Source organism: Pteropus alecto, unplaced genomic scaffold (genome assembly GCF_000325575.1).
Source record: "Pteropus alecto unplaced genomic scaffold, ASM32557v1 scaffold72, whole genome shotgun sequence".
Classification (NCBI taxonomy): Eukaryota; Metazoa; Chordata; class Mammalia; order Chiroptera; family Pteropodidae; genus Pteropus; species Pteropus alecto.
Window position 1 is genome coordinate 17,659,983 of NW_006436811.1, and position 24,058 is coordinate 17,684,040.

Genomic DNA, 24,058 nt, shown 5'->3' on the forward strand with positions numbered 1-24,058 from the left:
GTGACCATCTACCAGGACTTCATCAGCCATGGTGAGATATTCTCTGACATCTTTACAAGATCTGGGAGACTGCAGGAGACTTGGAGATGGAGAAGTAGATGGTCAATAGGACAGAGAATAACATTGATGATGGACCCATTGGTGGAAATGCCTCCACCAAAGGCCCCAAGGGCGAAGGTACTCATAGCACAGTAATCACTGGTGTCAGTATTGTCATGAACCATCATTTGCAGGAAACCATTTTCACAAAAGAAGCCCACAAGAAGTATATCAAAGATTGCATGAAGTCAGTCAAAGAAAACTTGAAGAACAGACCAGGAACAAAGCTATTTATGACAGAGGCTGCTGAGTACACAACCTTGCTGTTCATAAACTACCAGTTCTTTATTGGTGAAAACATGGCATGATTGCTCTGCTGGACTACCTTGAGGATAGTAAGAATGTTAACAAATTTGGCAATTTGTATTTACTGTCGTCATAACTGACTGCTGCTTTTCATCTAAACACCAGGACTAGGACAAGTGGGACTGATGTTATCTTGAGCTCTTTATTTATTTTGACTTTGATTTATTTGGAGTGGAGGCATTGTTTTTAAGAAAACATGTCATGTAGGTTGTCTGAAAAAAATGCATTTAAACTCAAAAAAAAAGAAAGAAAAAGAAAAAGAAAGAAAGAAAAAGAAAGAGAGAGAGAGAAAGAAAGAAAGAAAAAGAAAGAGAGAGAGAAAGAAAGAAAAAGAAAGAAAAAGAAAGAAAGAAAGAAAGAAGAAAGAAAGAAAGAAAGAAAGAAAGAAAGAGAAAGAAAGAGAAAGAAAGAAAGAAAGAAAGGAAGAAAGAAAGAAAAAGAAAAGAAAAGAAAGAAAAAGATGCTTTTACCACTTGCTAGGACACATCCTTATAGAATCTTCTATGAAGCAATAAACATTTTTAGTATTGTAGGACATGTAGTATCTGTCCAGACTGTTCAACTCTGCCATGATAGCTTGAAAGCACTCACAGACAATGTGTAAATGAGCATACATATCTGTGCTAACATACTTTCTTTACAAAACCATGTTAGCAATAATTGTCTTTCTGCCTCTAGTGTGTTGACCTTTCATCTACTGTATCACCCTCATGTTTGAGATCCAGGAGCCGTTCATCAGAATCAGATCCTCAGAAATGGTTCCTTTTGTAAAACTTCATGCATTTTGTTTTATTCTCAGTCTTACAATCCTAGAACTAAAGAGAGAAGTTCTCTGACTGTCATAACTCAAATACAATGCTGGAACAGCAATAGAATAATCACTATAGCCACTCTCAGTCTAAAGAGGGGGAAATGGGACGCCTCTCTGAGACAGAAATTGTTAGTGATTCTGAAACACAGCTGGGCAGAGGTCACCAGCTGAGTAATTTTGTGAGCCCACTGCTGTCTTTTAGATGTTGGAGGGTCAAAAGTTCTCTTCCATTTCGCACTGTCTCTGTCTCTTTTAGTTCAAGCTGAAAGAATTATAAAATTTCATGGATTCTCTATAAATCAATTGGTAGTCCACTCTATTATACGAAAGCCACATTAAATTTTTTCTCAAACATAGGAACTTTCTGCTCTGGGATTCCTGCAAGGCTGATGAAAGACAGCTTTCTTAAGTGTTTCAGAAGCCCTGAAGTTTAATGAAAAGTGTGAGGCACATCTACAGAATCATTTGTGAGTCTTTTATCTAATTGAACACTTTTCTGAGGCAATTCTTTAGCTGTTTCTCAGGTCTTTACCAATAATTTTATATTTATACACTGAGTTTAATTTTTGCTCTGAAGTCCTTTATTTGAAAAACTTGAGTAGGTGGGAATGAGAAATAATTTAAATTTCAAATTCAGAAATTCCTATCACCTTTCTGTTTTCTTGACTTATGTTCGAATACTGATTCTGATTTTTTTTTTTTTTTTTAATTTAAACTCCTGCCTCTCCTTCTTAATTTTACTGTGGGCAGTTAGATGACACAAGGTGGCAACTCCACTGATCTGCCTGGGCATATGTGAAACATCTTACATTAGTATTATGCATTTGTCACAGGTAATGAACCAATATCAATGTTGTTATTAACTCATCATTATTGGTATACAACCTAATTTTGGTAATGTAAGTCCCTCTGTATGTTCCTAAGACGTCAGACAAAAAAAAATTAGGTGGTACATGCCTGATTATGTGTTTATTTTACCATCGTATTTGATTTATAGTTTTCCTGGGTACAGAATTTTAGGTTGGTAATCATTTTTAGTCAGAAATTTGAATACATTTGCACATTATCTTTAAAACTATGAATGAGTTTTATGCTATTCAGATCCTTGAACCTTTTAAGTGACATTCAGATCTTTTGTAATTTACCCAAATTCCTCTCTGTATTATTTTCCAAAATATCCTTTTATGCCATTTTCTAAGTTTGTAGAACATGTGTGTGAATGTGTGTGTGTGTGTGTGTGTGTGTGTGTGTGTGTGTGGTTTTTTTTTTTTTTTTTGTTTTTTTTACTTAGCTTTAAGTGAGCAAGCTCTCCAGGGATACAGGGCAGAGAACACAACATCCCTAGTATCAATATCATTAGTGATGATGAAGCATAAAAGAGTTGTCTGAAAGAAATAGGAGACATTCTTGGTAAGTATTCAGATCACCCTTAGGCCATCATGTGCCATTGAAGGCTTTATAAAGTGATATATGTATTAAGATGTCATTTCTAATATAACTTATAAATGACATGGAAAATCATAGTGTTAGAAATTACTATCAGAATGTTTAAAAGATTGCTTGTCTTGAAAATATGTGCACTTTCTTCAGTAATGTAAATATGATTCTTAGTCAGATGCATAGGCATGAAAAACAGATTGGATGTCCCACAGACACTTATTGGTAGTTACGATTATGTGATTAAATTCTTACTGGTAGTATGCAAAAATATTTTTGATAAGTATTCTTAAAGGGAAAAGACCTGTATCTCTTGTCTCTTATTCTTTCTTGCTGTTTGAAATGTAAACAAAAAGGCTGAATTTTCAGCTTTTATTTTGTACCATGTGGTGATCTTGCAAATAAAAACCAGGGAAAGTAGGGACCATCAGAGGAAGTAATTTTATTCATCTCAATATCAAGTGGATCATTAGAAGCCTGAATTCACTATTTCTATACGTGTTGACCATGAGTAATAAATATCCTCATATTATATTTATAACAGTGTTGTGCTGAGTATTCCCATAATTCACACCAAAACCTAAGACTTACTAGTACAAAAATTTTTAAAGTGAGTATAACCAGAGAAAGAGATAAGTTCAAAAAGTAAATATGAACTTGTAACAGCACAGTATAGTAGCCTCCTTCAGTTCTATGTTTAAGATCTAAGTAGTAAATTTACTTCTTTAATTATTATTCCATAATAATATTTCTTTCTGCCAGTGCCTCCTTTACTCTTCTATACTGATTGTACACTAAATATATACACATATATCGACAATGTGTGTATGTGTATGTGTATAATTTTGTAATTTACCTCTTTTTATGCTTTTTAAATAATGACATTGGAAATAAAAGTCATATTTTATAAATTTACAATTTGTAAAAGTCTAACTTAATTTTATTTATTATATCAAGGCTATTGAATAAATTATATACTGTTTACTTTTTTAAAAATTAGAGTGAAGTAATAGTGAACTTACCATCAGTTCTCTAAGGAATAATTTTCAGCATGTTGGGAATAGGAGACTTCTTAAAATATGTACTTCATAATATTCTCTGGCATCCAATTTACTAAGCTCCAACAAAAAACACCTTATTTAAAACTCTCTGTTTGTATGGCTGCTGACTTTGACAGTTGTCAGCATGTCTGTAATGCAACCGTTCTTACCTTCAGGAGATTACCCTTCTATCTAGATCTAAGGAATGTGAAAGTAAGGTAGCTGCACACACAGATGTGTGCTGCTTCAGTGAGATGAAAAATTATGTTAACAGGACACCCACATTCTCCCTCACTGGCCCATGTAAGTTTGCCAACATGTTTTTAATGGCCTGTTATTGAATTCATTGGTTATAAACTTGAGAGCATTAAAATACAATATGAGAAATATGTTTTATAGTTCTGTAATAATTCTTATTATATTATCTTCTCTCCACTGTGAGTTGTTGAAGAAATGTATATATTTTTCCCAAGGATTACATGTTTTCTTTTCTAATGTTTTACATTATATTTTGATTTTGATGTTTAAAATGCTTGACTTTTTCTGTATTCTGCACTATTTCCTTCCATTTATTTAGAGTTTCATCTAGCTTTCTCTTGGAGAATTTCCAAGTTAAAGATATATCATTTTCTAAGTGAGTAAGATTTAAATTCCTTCTTTTACTCTTCTGAACTATGTTGACACATTATGCTTTGGGGATAAACTTGCCTCTTTTCCATTTTAAGGTGTAATCATACATTGATTCTGAGAATATCTGTAGCATTTTAAACCAAATTAAGTAATCAGTGTGTTCCAAAAAGAAGATAAGATAGGAAAATGATAAATGTCGTATGCTTTACAGTTTTCCAGTAATGGATAATGAGGATTGACCCAAAGTGACATAATTAGATCAGAGGCATTTGTTTCCAATGTGCTCCTGCTTTTGGTCTCACCTCCCCACTCCACTTGAAAGCCTTTGGCCCTCTCAATGTGTATAACAGTATCCAGTGCTATTTACCTCACTGTGCACATTGTACTTGTAAACTGCTTTTAGCTAATGCAACTAGAAAGATGAGATTAAAGAATAAGTTATAGTGGCCAATATCAATCACACCCAAGCTTTATCCCTACCAATCATCTATATTTTGACAGGAAAAATGACCAAAGTAAATGAAGCTGCAATTATAAAAGATAATACAGTTATTAGAACCACGTTGGAAATTTTTTTTTTCTTTAAATGTGTGTGTTTTTTTTTTCTAAAAAAAATTAAGAAAGGGAACTTTTTTTCCATATCCTTCACCAGTATACATCTATTTCCTCTTAAGGGATAGCAGCCCTATGGAAGAAAGTTCAAAATCTTATTCTCCTAGCAATGCAGGCATGACCAACCCCAGAAAACAGTGAGTACTCTGGCCTTTTTAGTAAAATATTTACACAGGCACTTTACCTAGACTCCTGCTTATCTGTATAATATGGTAGCAGTGTCTACAAAATGGGAAAAAAAGTATCTGGTCATTACAAAGAAGTTCAAAAAACAAAAGAATAATTATTCCCTTCATCCATTAGCAATAGATTCCTGATTTTATCAGTAATTATTTCACCATATATTTTCTATTTTTGTCTATTTTGAAAATGCATGAAATCTATTGGCAATGTGTCAATGCAAATGATAACACTAGGCAAAATCAATAGGAAAAATTGCTTAAAATACATTTTAGCGTATCTAAATTAAGTATAATTAAGTACCTTACTATTCTACAACTTAGTCAGATTCTGAAAACAATGGAATTATTTTGTTTCTGAAAATGGTTCCAAAAAGAAAATGTTTCTTTTCATATTCCATAATGTGTTGTACATAAATTAAAGATGCATTATTTCATTATTTTGTTTTCATGAACTTCTCCAATATAATTAATGAATGCATTGCATAGTAGAGAGTGAACTCAGTTAAAATTGTTTGCTTAAAAAAACAATTGATTCTAAGAAAATAGATAACAATGTGATATACCTATAGATTCAACATATAAAGTTTCAAAACCTAATTTATAACGGAAGTCTAGATAAAAGAATTCTGGGATCAAAACAGAAGTTACAAAGCTAGATAGCAACAGCCCCAAGACTCACATTACTATCTTTTAATTACCGGTCCATTGTTATTTTTTTCACTATTCAACTTTCATGTTTAAAATTAAAATGACATATTATAAATTCACACTTACTATTGATTTTCCCAAAATCTGACAGTCATTTATTTCTCAAAGAAAATTTAATTCTCTGTTAATAAACTATGTAAAATATAATGCCTTTAAAAATTTTAAGTTTTGATGAATATAATGTCAGCACTATCCATATTTATAAAGAATGTAATCAGATTAAGATGTTATCATACTGAATTGACATGGGCTGTAAATTCTATGACTGGTATCCTTACAAAGCCAAAGACATTTGGAGAGAGACAGATACACAGAGGAAAGACAGAGGGAAGAACATCATATGATGATGAAGGCAGAGATTGGAGTGATGCAAATGCAAGCCAAGAACACCAAGAATTATTGTTAAATACCAAAGACAAAGAAGAAAGTATCTCCAGTAAAATAAGCTAATACAGAAACCAATTTGGATTTATTTTATGTAAGAAATCAACATAGAATGTCTGTGATCTTTCTAAAAATTCTACAGATATTTTAAGGAGTAAAGGCAATCCATGCTATATACTTTTCAAAGATGCACTCCCTGCCTGAGTGAATATATTATACAAGTTATTTTATATTATAATTTGCATTTGAAAAGAGAAGCTGTTATTTTCTTTAGTTCTAACCTTTATTTAAATATATAATAAAAACTAAGATATATTTAACTGCTGTCTTTGAAAGATTTTCATGGAAAGATACATAAGTAATATATCAGGAATAGTTAGTTATATTTTTTGGTAATCACTGATAATCCAATGTAAAGACACTGTAAGTAGTATTAAATTCAGATTAAACGTGAATAGAAAAATTTTAATCTATGCCTACATGACATCAAAAAAACTCATTGAAAAATAAAATATTTATTGAAACAGTTATTTTAAAGTCTCCAATGGTTATTTGAATTCTCTTGAACAAATTGGATGTTTTTCATACTACACTGGGCTTGTAGATATGATTTCAAATTTCAGACTAATATAGTTATTGATTATTTTATAAATATCATTAAAGTAAGTGCATATTATTGTTATTGTATTGATTATTTTATAATTTTAATTGCAATTATACAGAAGCTCCTCGACTTATGATGGTGTTACATCCTCATAAGCCAATCACAATTTGAAAATATTGCAAGTTGAAAATGCATTTAATACATCTAACCTACCGAACATAACAGCTTAGCCTAGCCTACCTTGAATGTGCTCCAAACATTTACATTAGCCTACAGTTGGGCAGTTATCTTGAGTTTCATCTCAAGAGTCATTGCCTCCTCCTCCTCTTCTAACCAGAAGCGGGAGACACAGATGGGCATCTCCTGGACTGATGGATACAAAAGCACAAAACACTATACCCAAAATGCTCTGGCAACACAGTGCACTGTAGAGATCAATTGTTTACCCTTCTGATTGGGTGAAGACTAGGAACTGGCTTACTGCTATTGCTCAGCATCAGAAGAGTATCATACCTAGCACATTACTAGCCTGGGAAAAGATTGATATTCAAAATTTGAAATATGGTTTCTGCTGAATTCATGTTGCTTTTGCACCTTTGTAAGTTTAAAAATTATGAATCTAATTATCATAAGTCAGAAACTGTCTGTACTGCAATGAAAATCTACAGTCACCGTTCATCTAGATAAATAGATGTAGGCATATATATTTGGCTTATTAATTCATTTTTCTTTTTTCTATTACTATATTTAATCCTAAATGCTTGATTAAAAAATATTTTTCAGATTATAAATACACTATTCCAGGAACATTACTTAATTTCAGTCTGAATAAAACAATAATGGAGCATTTACATTTATATATTTAAAGTAATATTTTTGATTTGCAAATAGATCCTAATTAAACTAAAGCAAACTATTCTATACACATTTGTAAATATTGCCCATTGGTTTGTATATAGGGAGCTTCTTGGTCATTTAAAACTGCAATTTTTTTCTACATTCTAGTGTTAATTTTTCCATGAGTATTAGATTGTAAAACTTACATGAGTCTGATATCTCTGCTGCTCAGCAAATTGTGCATAAACTTTCACTCTTCAGCCATATAAACCTCCAACAATTGACTCATCCTTTAAAAAACATGAAGGAAGACTGAAGACTTAAAATAGAGATAATAGTCTTCCTGAATCCCTAAAATGCTAACCATTATTTTATGGAAAAATGTGAAAAACATTGAAAAAAACATCTTATAAGGCGTGAAAACTGAGTCAGTGTTTTTGGCATTTTAATCAACCTAATCAAACTAATCAAACTGATTCATACTAGTTTATTAAATACATGTCGTTCTCACTGGAGGAAAATTGATGTTTGTTTGAGTAAAATAACAATCATAACTAAATGGAAATATGTTTATTAATTAAAAAAGTTTGTAGATTTATATCTGTATTTAAGTACTTTTTTTTTTTGCTATATCCCCATGATGTCACTGCTCAAGCCCAAGTCTACATTATTCTTCAACAGTCTCGGTGTCTTTAACAGTATCTAACACATGGTTAGTCAATAAAAGTATGAATGAATAAACTCAGGCTTAGAGTTGCGATGTTTTTATAATACCTTACACATATAACAAACCAAGAAAATCCTAGAATAATAACTATTGCAATACCTTTTGCAGCAAACATGAAATGAGAACAGAAGTTTAAAATCTGTCAAGGAAATGAGAACATACTAAAGAGTGTGATAAACCATAATTCAAGTAAGTTCCAGTAGTCATGTTTAAAGAAAAAAAAGTCAATAACTTGTTATATCTGAAGTTACAATATCATTATTTAGTATTAAAAAGAGGATAAATAAATAGAGGCCTCTGAGCTTCAATGCAAAAAGCTTAAAATTTGAAGTTGTTTCAATAATAAGACAATATTAATATTAGCTGACAGTAATTTAAATAACAGAAAAAAATACAAAATTAAGCTACAATTCAAAAATCTCATAGAAAAATGAATAAAATATCTGTCTAATAAATGTTTGAAAATAGAAATTGTTAAACAAAATTAGAGTCCCCAGCTGAGAATTGTCTTCATTATTCAGTTGTTCAATGGATATTAAAATGATTTCCAAGTATAAAATAACATAAATACATTGTTTAAGAAAACAAATAAAAAGTGCATTTTAAAAGTTTAACTGAAATCATTATGAAGTTATTAAGAAAAAAAAGAACTGTTTTGGCCTTTTAAAGTCACTTAATCATAAAATGCATTTCTGTAATATACTAACAAGTTTTTATTAGCTTCTAAATAATATCTCACCTGTTCTAAATATAAATTGCTTATTTCAGGTACAAATTTCTTGACAGTTTAATTTCTTTAAAATAATAAAATGAGGTATATTTAGATAATACCATACCATTGTTCACATTTTGAGACAATTTCTTTCTGTAGTTCTATTAAGGAGAAGACAATAACTTAAGAAAAAAATACAGATCAATAAATTTTAGAAATTACATGCGTTTTAAAGACATGTTGAATCAGAATTGTATTACATGTTCCTATATTGACAATTGACCCATTTTAGAAAGATACAAAATACATAAATACATCTTATGACAATTATACTAACATGTATGAATTTCAAAGGGGTTTATATTAGTCTATGTCAAAATAACTATTTATTGAAATAGTAATCATCACACAGTGAATATGAGACTCACGCAGAAACATATCTTATAGGAACCATTGTTGATCAACTGGCCAAATCAAAAATATGTTTCTAATGAAATGTCACTGAACTATATTATTTTTAAGCTCAATTCGACAGTCATCATAAAACACCTACTATATGTAATGTAAAGCATTTTGCTGCATGAATAGTAATGCAAAATATAGAATTTAGCTTTTCACAAATGGAATATTCCAGTGGAACTACAAATAGTCACAATAAAATATAGTGACTATAAAAACATATATTTTAATAAGTTTTATTATATAGAATTTCACTGATTCGCTTTTAGTAAGATGAAAGATATCTTGACAATCTTCCGCTATTTTGCATATAAATATGCTAAATATAATAATCAGGCTTTATATATATATATATTAGAGAGGTGTAAGACAATAAGGAAAATCTATAGACAGGAAGAAAAGTTTTAGGTCCAGAGAGTGGCAAGTGCTGAAGCTGTCAGATACCAAGGGGCATATGTAGATGATGGTGGCCTAGAAATTTAGCTTTGCAGGACATTTGGTCTTGTCTAAAATGCCCATGGAGATACTTGGTCTAAGCTGACCCATCTGCCTAATCCCATGTGCCATTACCAGCTAGGCTCCCGAGGCAAGAAGGGTTATTATTAGCAATACAGTTACAACACAATTATTGGGCCAATAAAATATAATAGTATATTTATGTATTAATCCTCTAAACCAAGAGTAGAAATAAACCTTATGTGCTAGCTGAACCCAGGGATGTTTTCTAAGCTTGGATGTTTTTGACAAGATCAAATATTAAGGCCTTTTTGTGTGGACCAAATGTTCCAGTGGGTGTTTGGACATGACCAGTTGTCTGCTAATGAAATTTAGTACCATTTCCTAGGGTGGGAATTTGGATCTAGGACCACCTTATATATGTTGAATTTGAAAGAAAACTTACCTCCCAGGAAAAGAGTGAATTTAAAAAAAAAAAAAAAAAAATCTCACCACACAAGCAGACATGGACATGGACAATAGACTAGTGGTTACCAGAGGATGGGGAGAGGGGGAAAGGGAGAGGTAGGTGAGGGAAAAGGTGTCAAATATGTGGCAACAGAAAGAAATCTAACTATGGGCAATGGGCACATAATACAATATATATATGCCTTACTGTTGAATTATACACCTGAAACTTACTAGATTTCATTAACCATGATAAAAATTTATTTAATCAATTAATTTTAGAAAAGAAAAAAATATAGATTAAATTTCAGGAAATGTGAGATCATAATAATAACTTTAAAAATCTCACAAAAGCAGAAATAAACAAATGAGGAAGAATTTAAGAAAGAACAAACAGAACCATATAAATGAGCATCTCATCTATAAATTATCTAATATACATGTATTCAGGATACTTATTATGTCTGTAGAAATTAAAGAGACATTGAAAAACCCAAGAGAGGTAAAAGATTGAGGTTTAAAACAATTGTAAGGTTAAACAGCATAATAGGCATTATGTGAGAATAAACAATCTAATTGTCATGTAGTTAGATAAATTGTTGAAGGGTTAACAAAGAAGCACGAAGGTTTATTTTAATATGTAAGAAGATTTAGCAATAAAGATAAGATGAAATGTCCAAAATGTGATCTCTTAAGAATTCTAGAAATTAGTAATAATAAGCATAACGAATAAACAATAGAGAGATAATGGCCCAGAAATTATCATTGTGGATGAAATAATCAATTTAAAAAGGGAAGAAGCTCATACAAATAATTATAAAAAGAAATGCACATCTAGACAGATATATGTAAAACTGCAGGCTACTCAAAGAAAAGAGAAGCCTTTAAAAATAACTGTAGAGCAAACACTCATTAAAACATGAAAATAGACAAACAGCTGATTTCTCACTAGCAGTAAGAAAACCAAGGAATAATACTTTTGAATTATTAATAGAAAATAATTGTTATCCTAAAATTGTATACCAGCATCACTCACCAGAGGACCACCTAAAAAGAGACATTTTGTGATATACATTGAGAGTTATCACTACTAAACCTTCACTAAAGGAGAATGAATTTCAAAAAGAAGAAAAAATGATACTATGAGGAAGTTGGTGATGCCAAAAGAGGTTATATGTCAATAAAATGGTAAGTAGTTTCTCAAATTCAACAAAATCTGAACTAACATGGACAATATGAAACAAAAATAACAAATTCTAATTGGTAGAGTTAAAAAAGAAGCAAGCTCAAAGTAAGATAAATGAACAATTTTATATGAACTTGAATAGATCTGCCTGCAATTAATGTATTCTAGATTCATTTATGATTCAGGAGAAGAGTAAACCATTGGTTTATATTATCACATAATAAATTGACTACACTCATTAAAGTGTCAAGGGTAAACTCTAAACAGAAACAGATTGTATATCTTCTAAATCAGTGTGTGTAGAAAAAAGATATGAAATGAGGAAAAAAAAACAATTTAAAAATGAAGAAAATTTGTATTGGGGCAAAAAAAAGAAAACAGAAAAAAATGGAATAAATAAATAGTAAGACCCATGTCGTAGGAAAAAAATACAGATATATTCACAGATAAATAAACGTGTTGAACTAGACTTAGATCGGATTAAAAATACTAAATGTTGTTTACAGGGGAAACACCAATGCATAAAGTGAAAGAAAAAGGATGGTGTATTAGCCTGCTAGGGCTACCATAATAAAATGCCACAGACTGGGTGTCTTAGATAACAAAAAAATATTTTCTCACAATTAAAGAGGCTAGAAGTCTGAGATCAAGGTGCTCTTTTATATTGATCTTTTTATGCTACTATATAACTTGATAATTTAAATATTCAAAGTGTATGTGTATTTGTTATTGTAATTACTTGTCAAGTTATTTTCCCTCTTTGTGCGCCTTATTTCTTTGTGTGCTGATTATTGCGCAAGGAATATATACTTTTGAAATTCTTTGTGTTTGCATTCCTTGGGGTTCAGCCAGACAGAATCCAGTAAAATACAAATCTCTGTCTTGAGGTTCCCTGATCAACACAGGCCAATGTGTATCTAGGGCTGGGATTCATATGTTGGTAGTCTGTGGCCACAATTTATCAGGAATCCCTCCCATCTCTCTGCTTTGTTGTTGTTGCTGTTGCTCTGACCTGATCAGCACTACCTCAATTTTATCATGAGTAGAGTAGGACAGATTATTTCTCCTTTGTGACCTAGCAGGACATTGCCATAGCTTCTACTATTTGAAAAATTATATTTGATTGATATTGTGCCATATTTGAAATGAAGACAATAGCAGTCTGGACTAGGATAAAGCATTGTTTTCATGAAGCCTAAGAACTATGTCAAAATCTATGCATAGTAATACTAACCAATGTGACCAAATTAATGTGGGTCACAGCCAGTATTTTTACCCACACATTTAACAAATTGTCTTAATTTCATTTGCTTTACAATGTAACACCATAAGCGTCTATATTACATAAATATAGGAAGGCTAATACTTTACTAGGAGAAAACTTTGAATGGCTTTACAATGTAGTTTAGTCTCTTAGTTTGTATCTTCTCTTTTGAGGTTTTGATATGTTGTAATGTTACCAATAATTGTAGCATAACTGGGCTTTAGTAGATTTATTGAAGCTTCGGTATCTTCAGATATTTAGCATTAACAGTTTAGCAGCAAATACACGGAATTACACAAATCTTACATTGTATAATAAGGAAAAAGTGGGACATTTTAAAAAAAAGAGAGAGTACACAATATCATCATTTTACGTGCAAGTTCATAGAAGTTAGAAGATTTGTGACCAAAACAACTCCAATTTGTTTGTGGAAGAGATGGAATTAGAAAAAGACAAATATCCATTCTGAAATTCTCATCTAAAATAGAGAAGATTATGACTTTTAAAGAAACTAATCTTAAGGGTTATTCTAGGGAGTCTTAGAAAATCAGGGGAGTTCAGTGTGAAAGCTTTAAGTAGAACACTTTAATTGGAGTGGAAAACATTGGTATGAGAATATTTGTATATAAAGTTAGAAAGGGAGCTTAGGAACTGAACAAATATATAAAGGAAATTATTTTTATTCTTAGAGACAATGAAATTTGACAACTATAGTGTTTTGGCCAGTATTATGACATGATGAAAGTGATATTTTGGAAAATTATATAGCAGCAGTTAAAATGATTGATTTTGGTAGAGAATAAGCTGGAAGCAAAGGGATTGATAATGGGATTATTGCATTTGGCTTATGCTGCTAATACTACTGCTACTTGCTTAGATGCTGTTTAATATCAACTTCAAAATGGAAATTTACTTGTCATAGCATATGCCAGAAGAATATTGAATATAAGTGAAGATGTATACCCCAGTCCCGATTTAGGGTTCTGTCTTTGAAATAAACAGCTTGAGATGAATTTCTTGTTTTTACATGAAGCACATTCAGACTAATGACAGACTCTTCTGTGATATTGCTAACTACTGCAAAATTGAATATACCAGAACAGACAAGGGTGTCAACCTTATCTCTATTACATTTTAAACGCTGCATAGGGCAGTTGAAGAAAGTACAGACATTGATGCACTCTGAAAGAACAGAATAGTGTTTCTAGGGAAGGAAAAAGAAAAATATGAGCATGAGATGACTGACAATATTGTAATGAAATTTGAAACAGATATAAAATTTGCTATTGAATACTTATAGATCTTTACAAATAAGTAGATTGAAAGATTTAGAAGCTATGAAATTTCAGAGCACTTGCAACAAAGGATCAAAGTAAACATATTTAATGTAGTTCAGGTTTTCTATTAAATTGTAGTTCAAAAATATCTCATAATAAGAAAATCCATATCAGCACTCAAAACTTAAGAGGTATTTTTTAAATTAACCACTTTACCAGTTGAATAAGATTAAAAATGTCCATGGTTAAGCAATCATCCTTTAAACCTAATTCAGGCAATTAGTTATCTTTTGATGATTTTTAAATGAACCATGCAAAATAATTCAGTTAGACATGGAAATCAGTCAGATTATGGAATTTGTACCAGAGGAAGTTTGTCTGCAGAGAGGAAGCTAGGAGAAAATGCTGAGAGAAGCAGAGATGAGAGATTCGAGGGAAAAAGAAAGAAAAATAAAGGGAATGAGAAAGCAACAGCATGACAACAAATATGAACACCAGAGATTTTGAAAAATGACTGCCTGATAATTTATTCCTTCCAATTGCGATAAGGTACATTTAATATAATTGTATTCCATAGTATTCTCCAATTGTATGGTGATTATAAGCACACAAAAACTTCTGCCAACTACTCATTGGCTGTTATAACATAAGCAAATTATTAAAATGTCTGAATCTTAGTTATCCTGAGTGTAAACTGAGCAAGGCAATAGGGTTTTTGTGAGAATTCAGAAAGATAACTCTTGAAAAATTATCAACTCAATGGCTAGTCTTTGGTTAGTGCTAAAAATAATAACTTTTAACTGTATTGATATTATTATGTATATGAATATAGATTATAATATTTAATACATATATGTATGAAAATAATTACCTTTTGAGCTAGTTTGGAATGAGTTTCTCTTTTAAAAACAGTCCTGCCTAGGATATAATTAATGCTCTTGAATAAATTCACTAGCAGCCAATTCTTATTGACTGCAAAGTCATGGCATGGCAGCTAGTAATTTGGATTCTTACATTGTGCAATGAGTAGGTGGTAGACCACAACATTATGAAGTATTGCAGTTGATTTGACTGTTCCTTGTAGTACCTTCATAATTACTCCACATGCTCACTAAGGCATGGCTTTGGAGGACTTGTAGCCCAGTGTGTGTACACCAGAACATGGTCATTAGATTTAAAGAAAGTTAAACAAAAGTGCAAAAGTCAGTTCCATCTATCCTCCCTAGAGAGAGACATGGACAAGCATAGTGATTGCATTCCTCAGAGGTGAATTTCCTGTCTTTTGTGAGTTCTCTAAGATTTCTAAAATATGATTGAGACTTAAAACATTAATGTTGCTAAAATCAGCCACTACTTTTTCAGCGTTACCTATAGTTTCACTTGTCTTATAAGTCAATGCTCTTATTGTCAAATATAAGGATTCTAATGTCTAAATTGAGGTGTTTGTAAAATTAGGGAATCTAATTACAAATAAATGTGAATTCTGGAAAAGAGTTCTTTACCAAGCACTTATGAAGGCAGATTGAGAAAAAAAGGCTTCTTACTAGTCATATCAAGTTTTGGTTTTCCCTTTACAGTCGGTGCTATGGTTTAGAGAAGAAGACTAAGAGTAACTCTGTGATAATTGGATGCCTTCACTATTTTCCAAGCCTAGAAGAAATAAAACTCAATCTAGTAAATGTATTAATGAAATGGTTAGTAGGACTGGTATGAATCTGTGTGTTGAGAACCAAACAAATCTGAAATTTAGCCCCTAAAACTTTTATAGAATTTTTATCATTAAAAGAGAAAAGTTTGTTGAGTAGAAAGCACTTCATGCTTGACTCAAACCAAAAGATCAGAAAGGAATCTTGCTTCTTCAGCAAGCTTCATACTTGAGTTAAAAACAAACAAACAAACAAACTGGTGCCACCTTAATATTTATAAGCCCAGTCTGTCCTAAAATAGGTGAATTCCGTGAAACGAAAGAATTAAAAATACTTTCCAGACCACAGAAGCAATCGTATTTAGAGAAGGAGAAATCTATTATACATAAAGATCAATGGGACTTCCATACAAATAAAAATCTGAAATAACTTATCTAGTTTTAACTATTTTAGAACTGATATTTGGTTCAAATAGCTAAATATCAATATTGTTAATATTTATATATCAATACCAACTGAGCTTCTTTTACTAGAAGAATCTGTGTATTCATCTTATTATGAAGATGGCAAACCTCCTCTCTATAATAACTATATAAAATGTATATTGACTATTTTTCTAAACAGTAAGTTATATTAAATATGCGATATGTTGTTAAACCAGTAGCCAGTTGTACATCTCTGGAGAAGTTACATTCTCATTCAGTGAAGCTAGAACAATCAACTTGGTGTTGTTACTATGTCTTCTTGTATCTCTATATTTTTTACCAGGTTCTAGTTTAGAATAAAATTTTATCTTTAGCTTTCAGGTTACATATTACTAATTTTTTCATCTTTATTTTATTTCAGTTGCTTCATGTGCATTTTATTGTACAAAGACTTTACTTGATAACTTAGAACAACATTTTAATTTCATTTTTTTTTTCTTTTTGAACTGAGCCTACCAAATCTTTATTCTCTTTGTGGAGATCTGAGTTGTACTCCACTCACAGAATTATCTATTGAGATGATAGGAAAGAATGTTCATTTTTCTGCTAGCCAAACTCAAATGTTATCCATTCCATGTACAATGACTCTGTAATGCTTTAACTTGTCAACAGTTAGTGAACACAATTGATTATTATGGATTTTGATGAAAAATGAATTATGAAATGGTTGGTATAAATCATTCATGAGACAACACATTTTTCAGTGAATTGAAAACTTTTTCTGTTTGACCAATTTAAAGAACAAGAAAGCAAAATAAAGGAGAGAGAAAAAAAACAAACATGATAAGTAGAGAAGGGAAAGAAAGAGAAGGGAGGGGAGAGGGAAGGAAGGAAGAACAGAGGGGAGGGGAGAGGAGGGGAGAGGAGGAGAAAAAGAAAGGAAGGGAAAACAAAAAGGGTAAAAGGAAGAAGTAGTATTTATTTGGGTGCAATGGACAAACTAAATACTCCAGTTACGTGTCTGTTCTAATATTCTTAATCTCATTTAGGATATTTTTGTAGACCAGGAACTTCTGTTCAGATTAGGATGGCAAATGAAGTAAATGTTCTTTCTTGCCCCACAATTTGAGTGCAGCTTGGAGCTGCACCTGCATTTTTTCTGTCATTTTTTTTTTCTTTCTTTGTTTTTTTTTTCTTTTTTTCTCTTTTCCCCTTTCTTTCTTTCTTTCTTTCTTTTTTTTTTTCTTCTCTGTTGAGTTTTTTTGCCAATTCTGATATCAGCAAACTTATTATCCAAAACCACATTTTATACCTTGAGTCAGGCATTTGAATGTCCCTCCTTTTTCCATCTGCCAGCACGTTCTTATTCAGATTAGCAGGGCTTTTTCTAATAATTCTCTCACCAAATTTTTACATCAAAGAAGGGAGCTCATCTTTCTTTAGATTCTTTTATTCTCCTAAAATCCCCTCAGAGTGCTATGTCTTATAGTTGTCATTAGATCACATGTTTTATCTTACTACAGAAGATAGAGCTTGGTAAAGTTAGGATTCAAAGTATTTTGGTCAATAGGTCTTGTAGATGATTAGAGACTTATCTACTACTCCCTAAGTGCTCTCCTTAATTTCTTCTCTGTTATGATATTTGCTCATGAGTTTGGGCATGCCAGTCACTCACTTTATCGTTTGACCCTATTCACTTTGTATTTATTAGAAAATTGGACATCTTTAATTTCAAATTATTTTTCAGATCTTATATGGATTTTCTTCACATTTTATCTGATGAATATAGTATAATTGTCATGAGAATGATGAGAAAATAACCACTATTAATGCAGAAAAGAGTGAATCTTATGAAACAAGGTTTTACTTGAAAGATTGGACATTGCTTTTTTCTGTTACATCATTTGGTACCAATATGAGTCTCAGAAAATGTAGAGGTGAAAATAAGTTAATGTTAATGACATGACTCTAAGGATATAGGCTAAGTTAGCTGTGAGTCCAAACCCATTCTTTAAGTTTGGAAGGCCATGACACAGTAAATATTATAAAGGTTCTCTGAGCAGCTGTCATGGAAAGGAGAAAACTCTTTGCATGTAACTCCTTCCTGTCTCAAGTAAGGGTAGGGGGCTATCCAAAAATAAACAGCTCTGAAGGTCAAAGCCCAGAATACCAGGTCCACTGAAAGACTGCTAATTATTTGGAAGAATACAGAATGAATCTGCTCCCCAACACCCTACCATAACACCAACAAGACTCCAGAATAATAATAGTGTATTGGAGCTGAAATAATTTCAATACAAGCTCCCTAAGAGGAACACTTAGGGTACCCCAAAGTCAAGAGGAGAGAAAAAAAAGCACTAGAATTTTGAAGGCTGTAGTGTCTATAGCAACAGCAAACATTAAAGAAAGTCTAACTACTTAGTAGTTTAACATAAATCCTCTAACTATAGGTTTATTTCATTATTTCTTTTTATTTCTTTTAACTCTTTTGATCAAGTTCTTTCCAACTTGATCAAAAGAGTTGACACAGTCTCAGTCAAAATCACAGCATGCTATTTTGTGGATATAAACAAACGGTTTCAGACGATTAACTAGTATATTCAACATAGTATTAAAGAAGAACAAAGTTAGACTTACATTGCCTGATTTCAAGTCTTATTGTAAGGTGACAGTAATCAAAATAGCATGGTACTGAAAAAGAACAGACAAATAGATCTATGGAATAGACACACAAAAATGTATTCAACTGATCTTTGACAAAGGAACAAAGCAAAGGCAATTTAATAAGAGAAAGAAAATTCTTGTTTTGTTTTTGTTTTTTAAAGAAATGGTGCTAGAACAAATGGGCATCAAAATAAAAAATAAAATAAAATAAACCTTGACACAGACCTGCTACCTTTCACAAAAAGTAACTCAGAATTGATCATAAATCTTGATGTAAAATGCTAAACTCTTAAATATTTTTTGGAGACCAACTACATGAGCATGAGTTTTATGATGAACTTTTAAATACAACACCAAATCATGATCACTTCAAGGACTATATTACAAATTTAACCTTATTAAAGTTAAAAATACTTTACTCTGTGAAAGGCACTGTTAAGAGAATTAAAAGAAAATGCCATAAACTGCAAGATTTTATTTAGAAAACACGTATCTGCAAAGCACTCATCCAAAAAATACAAAAATTTAATAAAATAAACAATCACATTTAAAAAATGAGCCAAAAACCTAAATAGACATCTCACCAAAAAAGATACAAATGGCAGATATTCATATGAAAATATGCTCAAAACTCTGTCATCTGAGAATTTCACATTAAAACAACAATTCTAATACTTTTTAGAATGACTAAAACGTCAAAAAACTAACACTACAAATTAATGGAAAGATTTTAGAATAATAACTCTTATTGATAGCGGTAGTAAAAATGGTATAGCCAGCATGGAAGAAAGTTTAGCAGTTTTTTACAAGACAAAATCAAATTTATTCATGATCTGGCATTTGCATTTCTAACTACACAGCTGATTGGAAATTTTTATTCATAACCTGCCTATGACTGTTAACAGGAACTTCGCTCATATTTTCCCAAACCTGGAAGCAACTAACGTATACTTAAATAGGTGAATGGACAAATAAACTCGATGTGTGCATTAATGGAATTAATATTATCAAGTTATAAAAAAGAAATGAGCAAACAAGACTTGAAAAGATGTAGATATATCTTAAATGCATATTTCTAAGTGACAGGGGCTATATGAAAAAGCTACATAGTATATAATTTCATTTACATGACATGGAAAAAGCAGAATCATAGAGATTTTAAACAGATCAGAGGTTACTATGTGTTTGTCAGAGCTCCTTTGAGGATTCTAATTCTAAGGCAGGGTGGGAGATATACAAGAAGAGTCTAAAGCATCTTAGACCTGCAAATGTAAATATCAATTCTGCCTCCGTTAATAAACTGCGAAGTTTCATTTGAAGTCAGAAAACATTAAAATGGATTATCTTCCAAAGAAATTTCAAATAAAGGACTATAGTCATAAACATTTAAATTTCAAAGAGGATATGTAGGTTTTCCAAACCACATGATGTTTAATATGTATGACAATTTACTAAAATTTATTCATATTTATACTTATTTGTACAATATGACATATAGTGTATTTACGTGTTTGTTTACTCTTTCCTTCTCCATCTAGAAAGTAAACTCAAGGAAAGTAGATATTTTTTCTGTTTTGTTTTGTTTTGTTTTTCACTGCCAGATACTTAGCACCTAGAATAGTGTCTCATATGTAATAGGTGTTTAGAAAATATTGGTTGTAGGAATGACTTAATTAACGAATAAATCCTAACTTGTTAGCCTGTTTCTTTTTCAAGATATTCTTATTGCATTGGGTTCGTTAATATTTTTAAAGTGTAATTTTAACAGTTTGGTGTTTTAGAGTGTCCTATTCAGGAAAATAGACAATAAGCAATCACTTTACTATTATACATTCACATTTATTATTTATGAGTTGACAAGGAAACAACATTTGAAAATGCTGAAATGGGATTATTCACAAGTAATGTATCATGTCTTGATTCACATTTAATTTACTTTATTGCACTTTGTTTCTAAACTGTCAAAAATGTAAATATGGATTGATTATCCATCATCAAAACCATATTAAGGAAACAAATGCATACCAATGCTTCAAAGCTCTCATTGATGGCACAAAACTATGAAACAATGTTCTCGAAGTGATATTTTACATTTTCTGCACCCAAAATTACTGAGAAGGAACTTGAAAAAGGGAATAAAAAGGATGTTGTTTAATTTCATTTGGTGTTAATATTATAGTTGACTTATTATTAACTTTATTGTATGATTGTACCTCCTTCAGGAAGCTTTTTTTAAAGTTCACAGGTTGCTAAAGTACTCCACAGCATTCTACACATAAAGTTATGACTGTTCTTCAATATAATAACTATATTATAGTGAAAAAGTTCACTTAAGGTCTACTTGCCTAAAACCTAGGAACTAACTTAAGGATGGAGACTATGATTATCTTCAGGGGATGAGAACTGTAGTCATTCAGCAACATTGGTTCATTTGAAGTGATGGAAGAAAACAAAAAGCATTGTTTTTCAGTCTCTAAACATATGCAAATTCTAAAGAGTAAAAACAAGAATTGGTTAATGCAAAAGGAAGAATTTAAAATATTCCTGTTTAAAAATAGATATATGATTCTAGAAGCAGCATCAGAGATCACGAACAAAGTTGATTCTTTCTATAGTGGTGGATTCAAAAGTATGATTTGCCACTATGTAGACATAAGCAATGCTGTCCTTTTAGCAATATACTCTGAACTGTAATTTTCACTGGAAAATATCTGTTATTAAGCATAATACTTTAAAAGGAGAAGTTGTTATTCATATTTGTCAATAACAGGAGAATATATATTTCATTAAGAATTTGTTCAGGTTAAATGGAAGTATGTAATATTAACTTAGTAGAATATGTTTTCAAATATAACAACTTTAAAATACTTATTTCTAAAATTAGATATTTACATTTTCATTTTATGTGTCTGATTACTATTTTTTATATTCTGAATGCCAGTGTAGGAAGAAAAAAATATCTGAGTCTTATCACTGAAAACATAATATATCATAAAAAGCATATGGATTAGAGAAAATTCATTTCAATGAAAAATTATACATATTAAATGTAATGGATTCAGCTCATTTCATTTTCAGGAATTGAGAGTATCAAGTGTTACCAAACTAGTGGGATATAGAAGTTAGATAATCAGAAATATGTCATATAAACTCCATGACAACTCTTCCTATGAAGACTGAAGCACGGTTGGGATCTTTGGCAACTCAGTTATCTCTTTGATCCCTCAACAACTGGAATTCTTAATCTTTCAATACTATAATGAGTCAGCTTCATTTCTTGTTACTATAGTTGCTACCACTATATATGCATTGTTCTATGCCATTTTGCCATTTTATATGAAATCTGAGCATTTGTGGATTTTGGTGTCTGTGGGGACCCTGAAACTAATCTCCTGTTGATACTGAGGGAGGACAGAAATTTTTAAGGAGTCAAAAGTTACATGTGTATTTTTGACTGTGTAGTTGTTGACTTCCCTAACCTCCATGTTGTTCAAAGATCAACTGTACTAATATTCAATTTGATTCAATTCTACCTATAACTATAAATACTGTAACTCTATTTTATACATAACACATTTACTAGCATATATATGGAATATAGAGTATATACACATATATAGAAAATATATAAACACATATATACATATACACATATATATGATATATTTTATCTTAGTCTTCTGTTCCATTTTTCTTTCTAAATGACTTATTTTTTCTTTCTAAGTGACTTTTTTTTTTTTAATTTCCAAATGACATGATTATTTTTTTTCTTTCTAAATGACTTAGGTATAAAATATGATGTTCTATTTCCTGGACTGCATGTTTGTGTTCGCCAGAATCATATGTTGAAATCTGATTTCCAATGATAGTATTTGGAGGTGGCGCCTTTGAAAGATAATTGGGTCATGAGGATGGATTTCTCATGAATGGGACTAGTCCCTTACAAGAGACTTGACAGAAGTGATCTCTCTCTTTGCCATATGAGGACACAGCAAGAAAACAGCTGTCCAAACACCAGGAAGAGGGCTCTCACCAGAAGCTAACTATACTGGCATGCTGATGTCAGACCTCCTTACCTCCAGAACGATGCATAATAAATTTCTGTGTTTATGGTTTTATGTTAAAGCAGCCTAAACTGACTAAGACATTTTCTTCAAAACTCTTATTTTCAGATAATCAGTATTGTGTAGAGATTTGTTCTTTCATACAGAAGCCATAGCCACATTTGGCTATTTGAATATATATTTAAACTAATTAAAATTAAGTATAGTTAAAAATTAAGGTTTTCAATCACATTAGCCATAATTCAAGTGCTCAGTAGCCACACATAGTCATGGGCTATCATATTAGTCAACATATATTGTGAATATTTCTATCATCAGAGAAAGTTCTGTTGGTCAGCACTGCTATACAGATTAAGAATAATATATTAGCACATTCAAATCATATCATAGTCACTTCTAAGCTGAGTGTTTCTAGAAAATAAGTTTCTTAACTTTTTTAGGCTTTAATTTCCTCATTTTAAGAGTAAGAACAATAGTAGTATCCATATCTTAGGATTTTCATCAGAATAAGCTACTACACTGAAGTACTAAAATACATTGCAGAGTGATTAATAAATTGAGAAAATAGTTGATGTACAAATGGACCATACCAGATTGTATCTAAAAATAGAACTCTCACCCACAATCTGCAGCAACCAGTCCAAGAAGCCAACCCACTATCTGCAGTAACCAGTCCAGGAAATCAAACTATTATCTTTAACAACCGGTTCAGGAAGCCAAACAATAAACCTTTATAGCAATTAGCCTCAAATGACCAGGACTTCTTAATAACTTACAGCTTCCCTAACCTTTGCCCTCATCCACTTTTTAAAGTTCTTTTCCCACTTCCAACTTGAGACCAAATGAAAGGAGATAATTATGCACCCATAACCAATTGCATAGGATGCCCTGCTCCAGGCAACCCTCTTACAGCTTCCTCATGTCAACAGCCTCCAAAACAGGTATATTTGAAGCTTTCCCTTTTCTCCATTATACAGTTTTTCCTTTTTCTTTCTTTGGGCCTTTGCCAAAATGCAAGTGATAAACTTACCTTTATTTAGCATTGAATAAAGCCTCTAGATTATTGTACTCTGTCAAAGAT

At 31.3% G+C, this 24,058-nt stretch overlaps 1 long non-coding RNA gene across 3 annotated transcripts; it reads left to right on the plus strand.

The window, feature by feature from the left end:
• Nucleotides 1-1,571: 1,571 nt before the first annotated feature.
• LOC112481384 lies at nucleotides 1,572-24,023 on the plus strand. 3 transcript variants are annotated; one of them, XR_003046888.1, is made up of 4 exons: nucleotides 1,572-1,683; nucleotides 2,508-2,626; nucleotides 4,271-4,327; nucleotides 4,998-5,072. It is a non-coding gene; the product is annotated as an uncharacterized LOC112481384 (long non-coding RNA). The 3 variants fall into 3 exon arrangements; XR_003046889.1 differs by lacking the exons at nucleotides 4,271-4,327; nucleotides 4,998-5,072 and adding an exon at nucleotides 22,700-24,023; XR_003046890.1 differs by lacking the exon at nucleotides 4,271-4,327.
• Nucleotides 24,024-24,058: the final 35 nt, after the last annotated feature.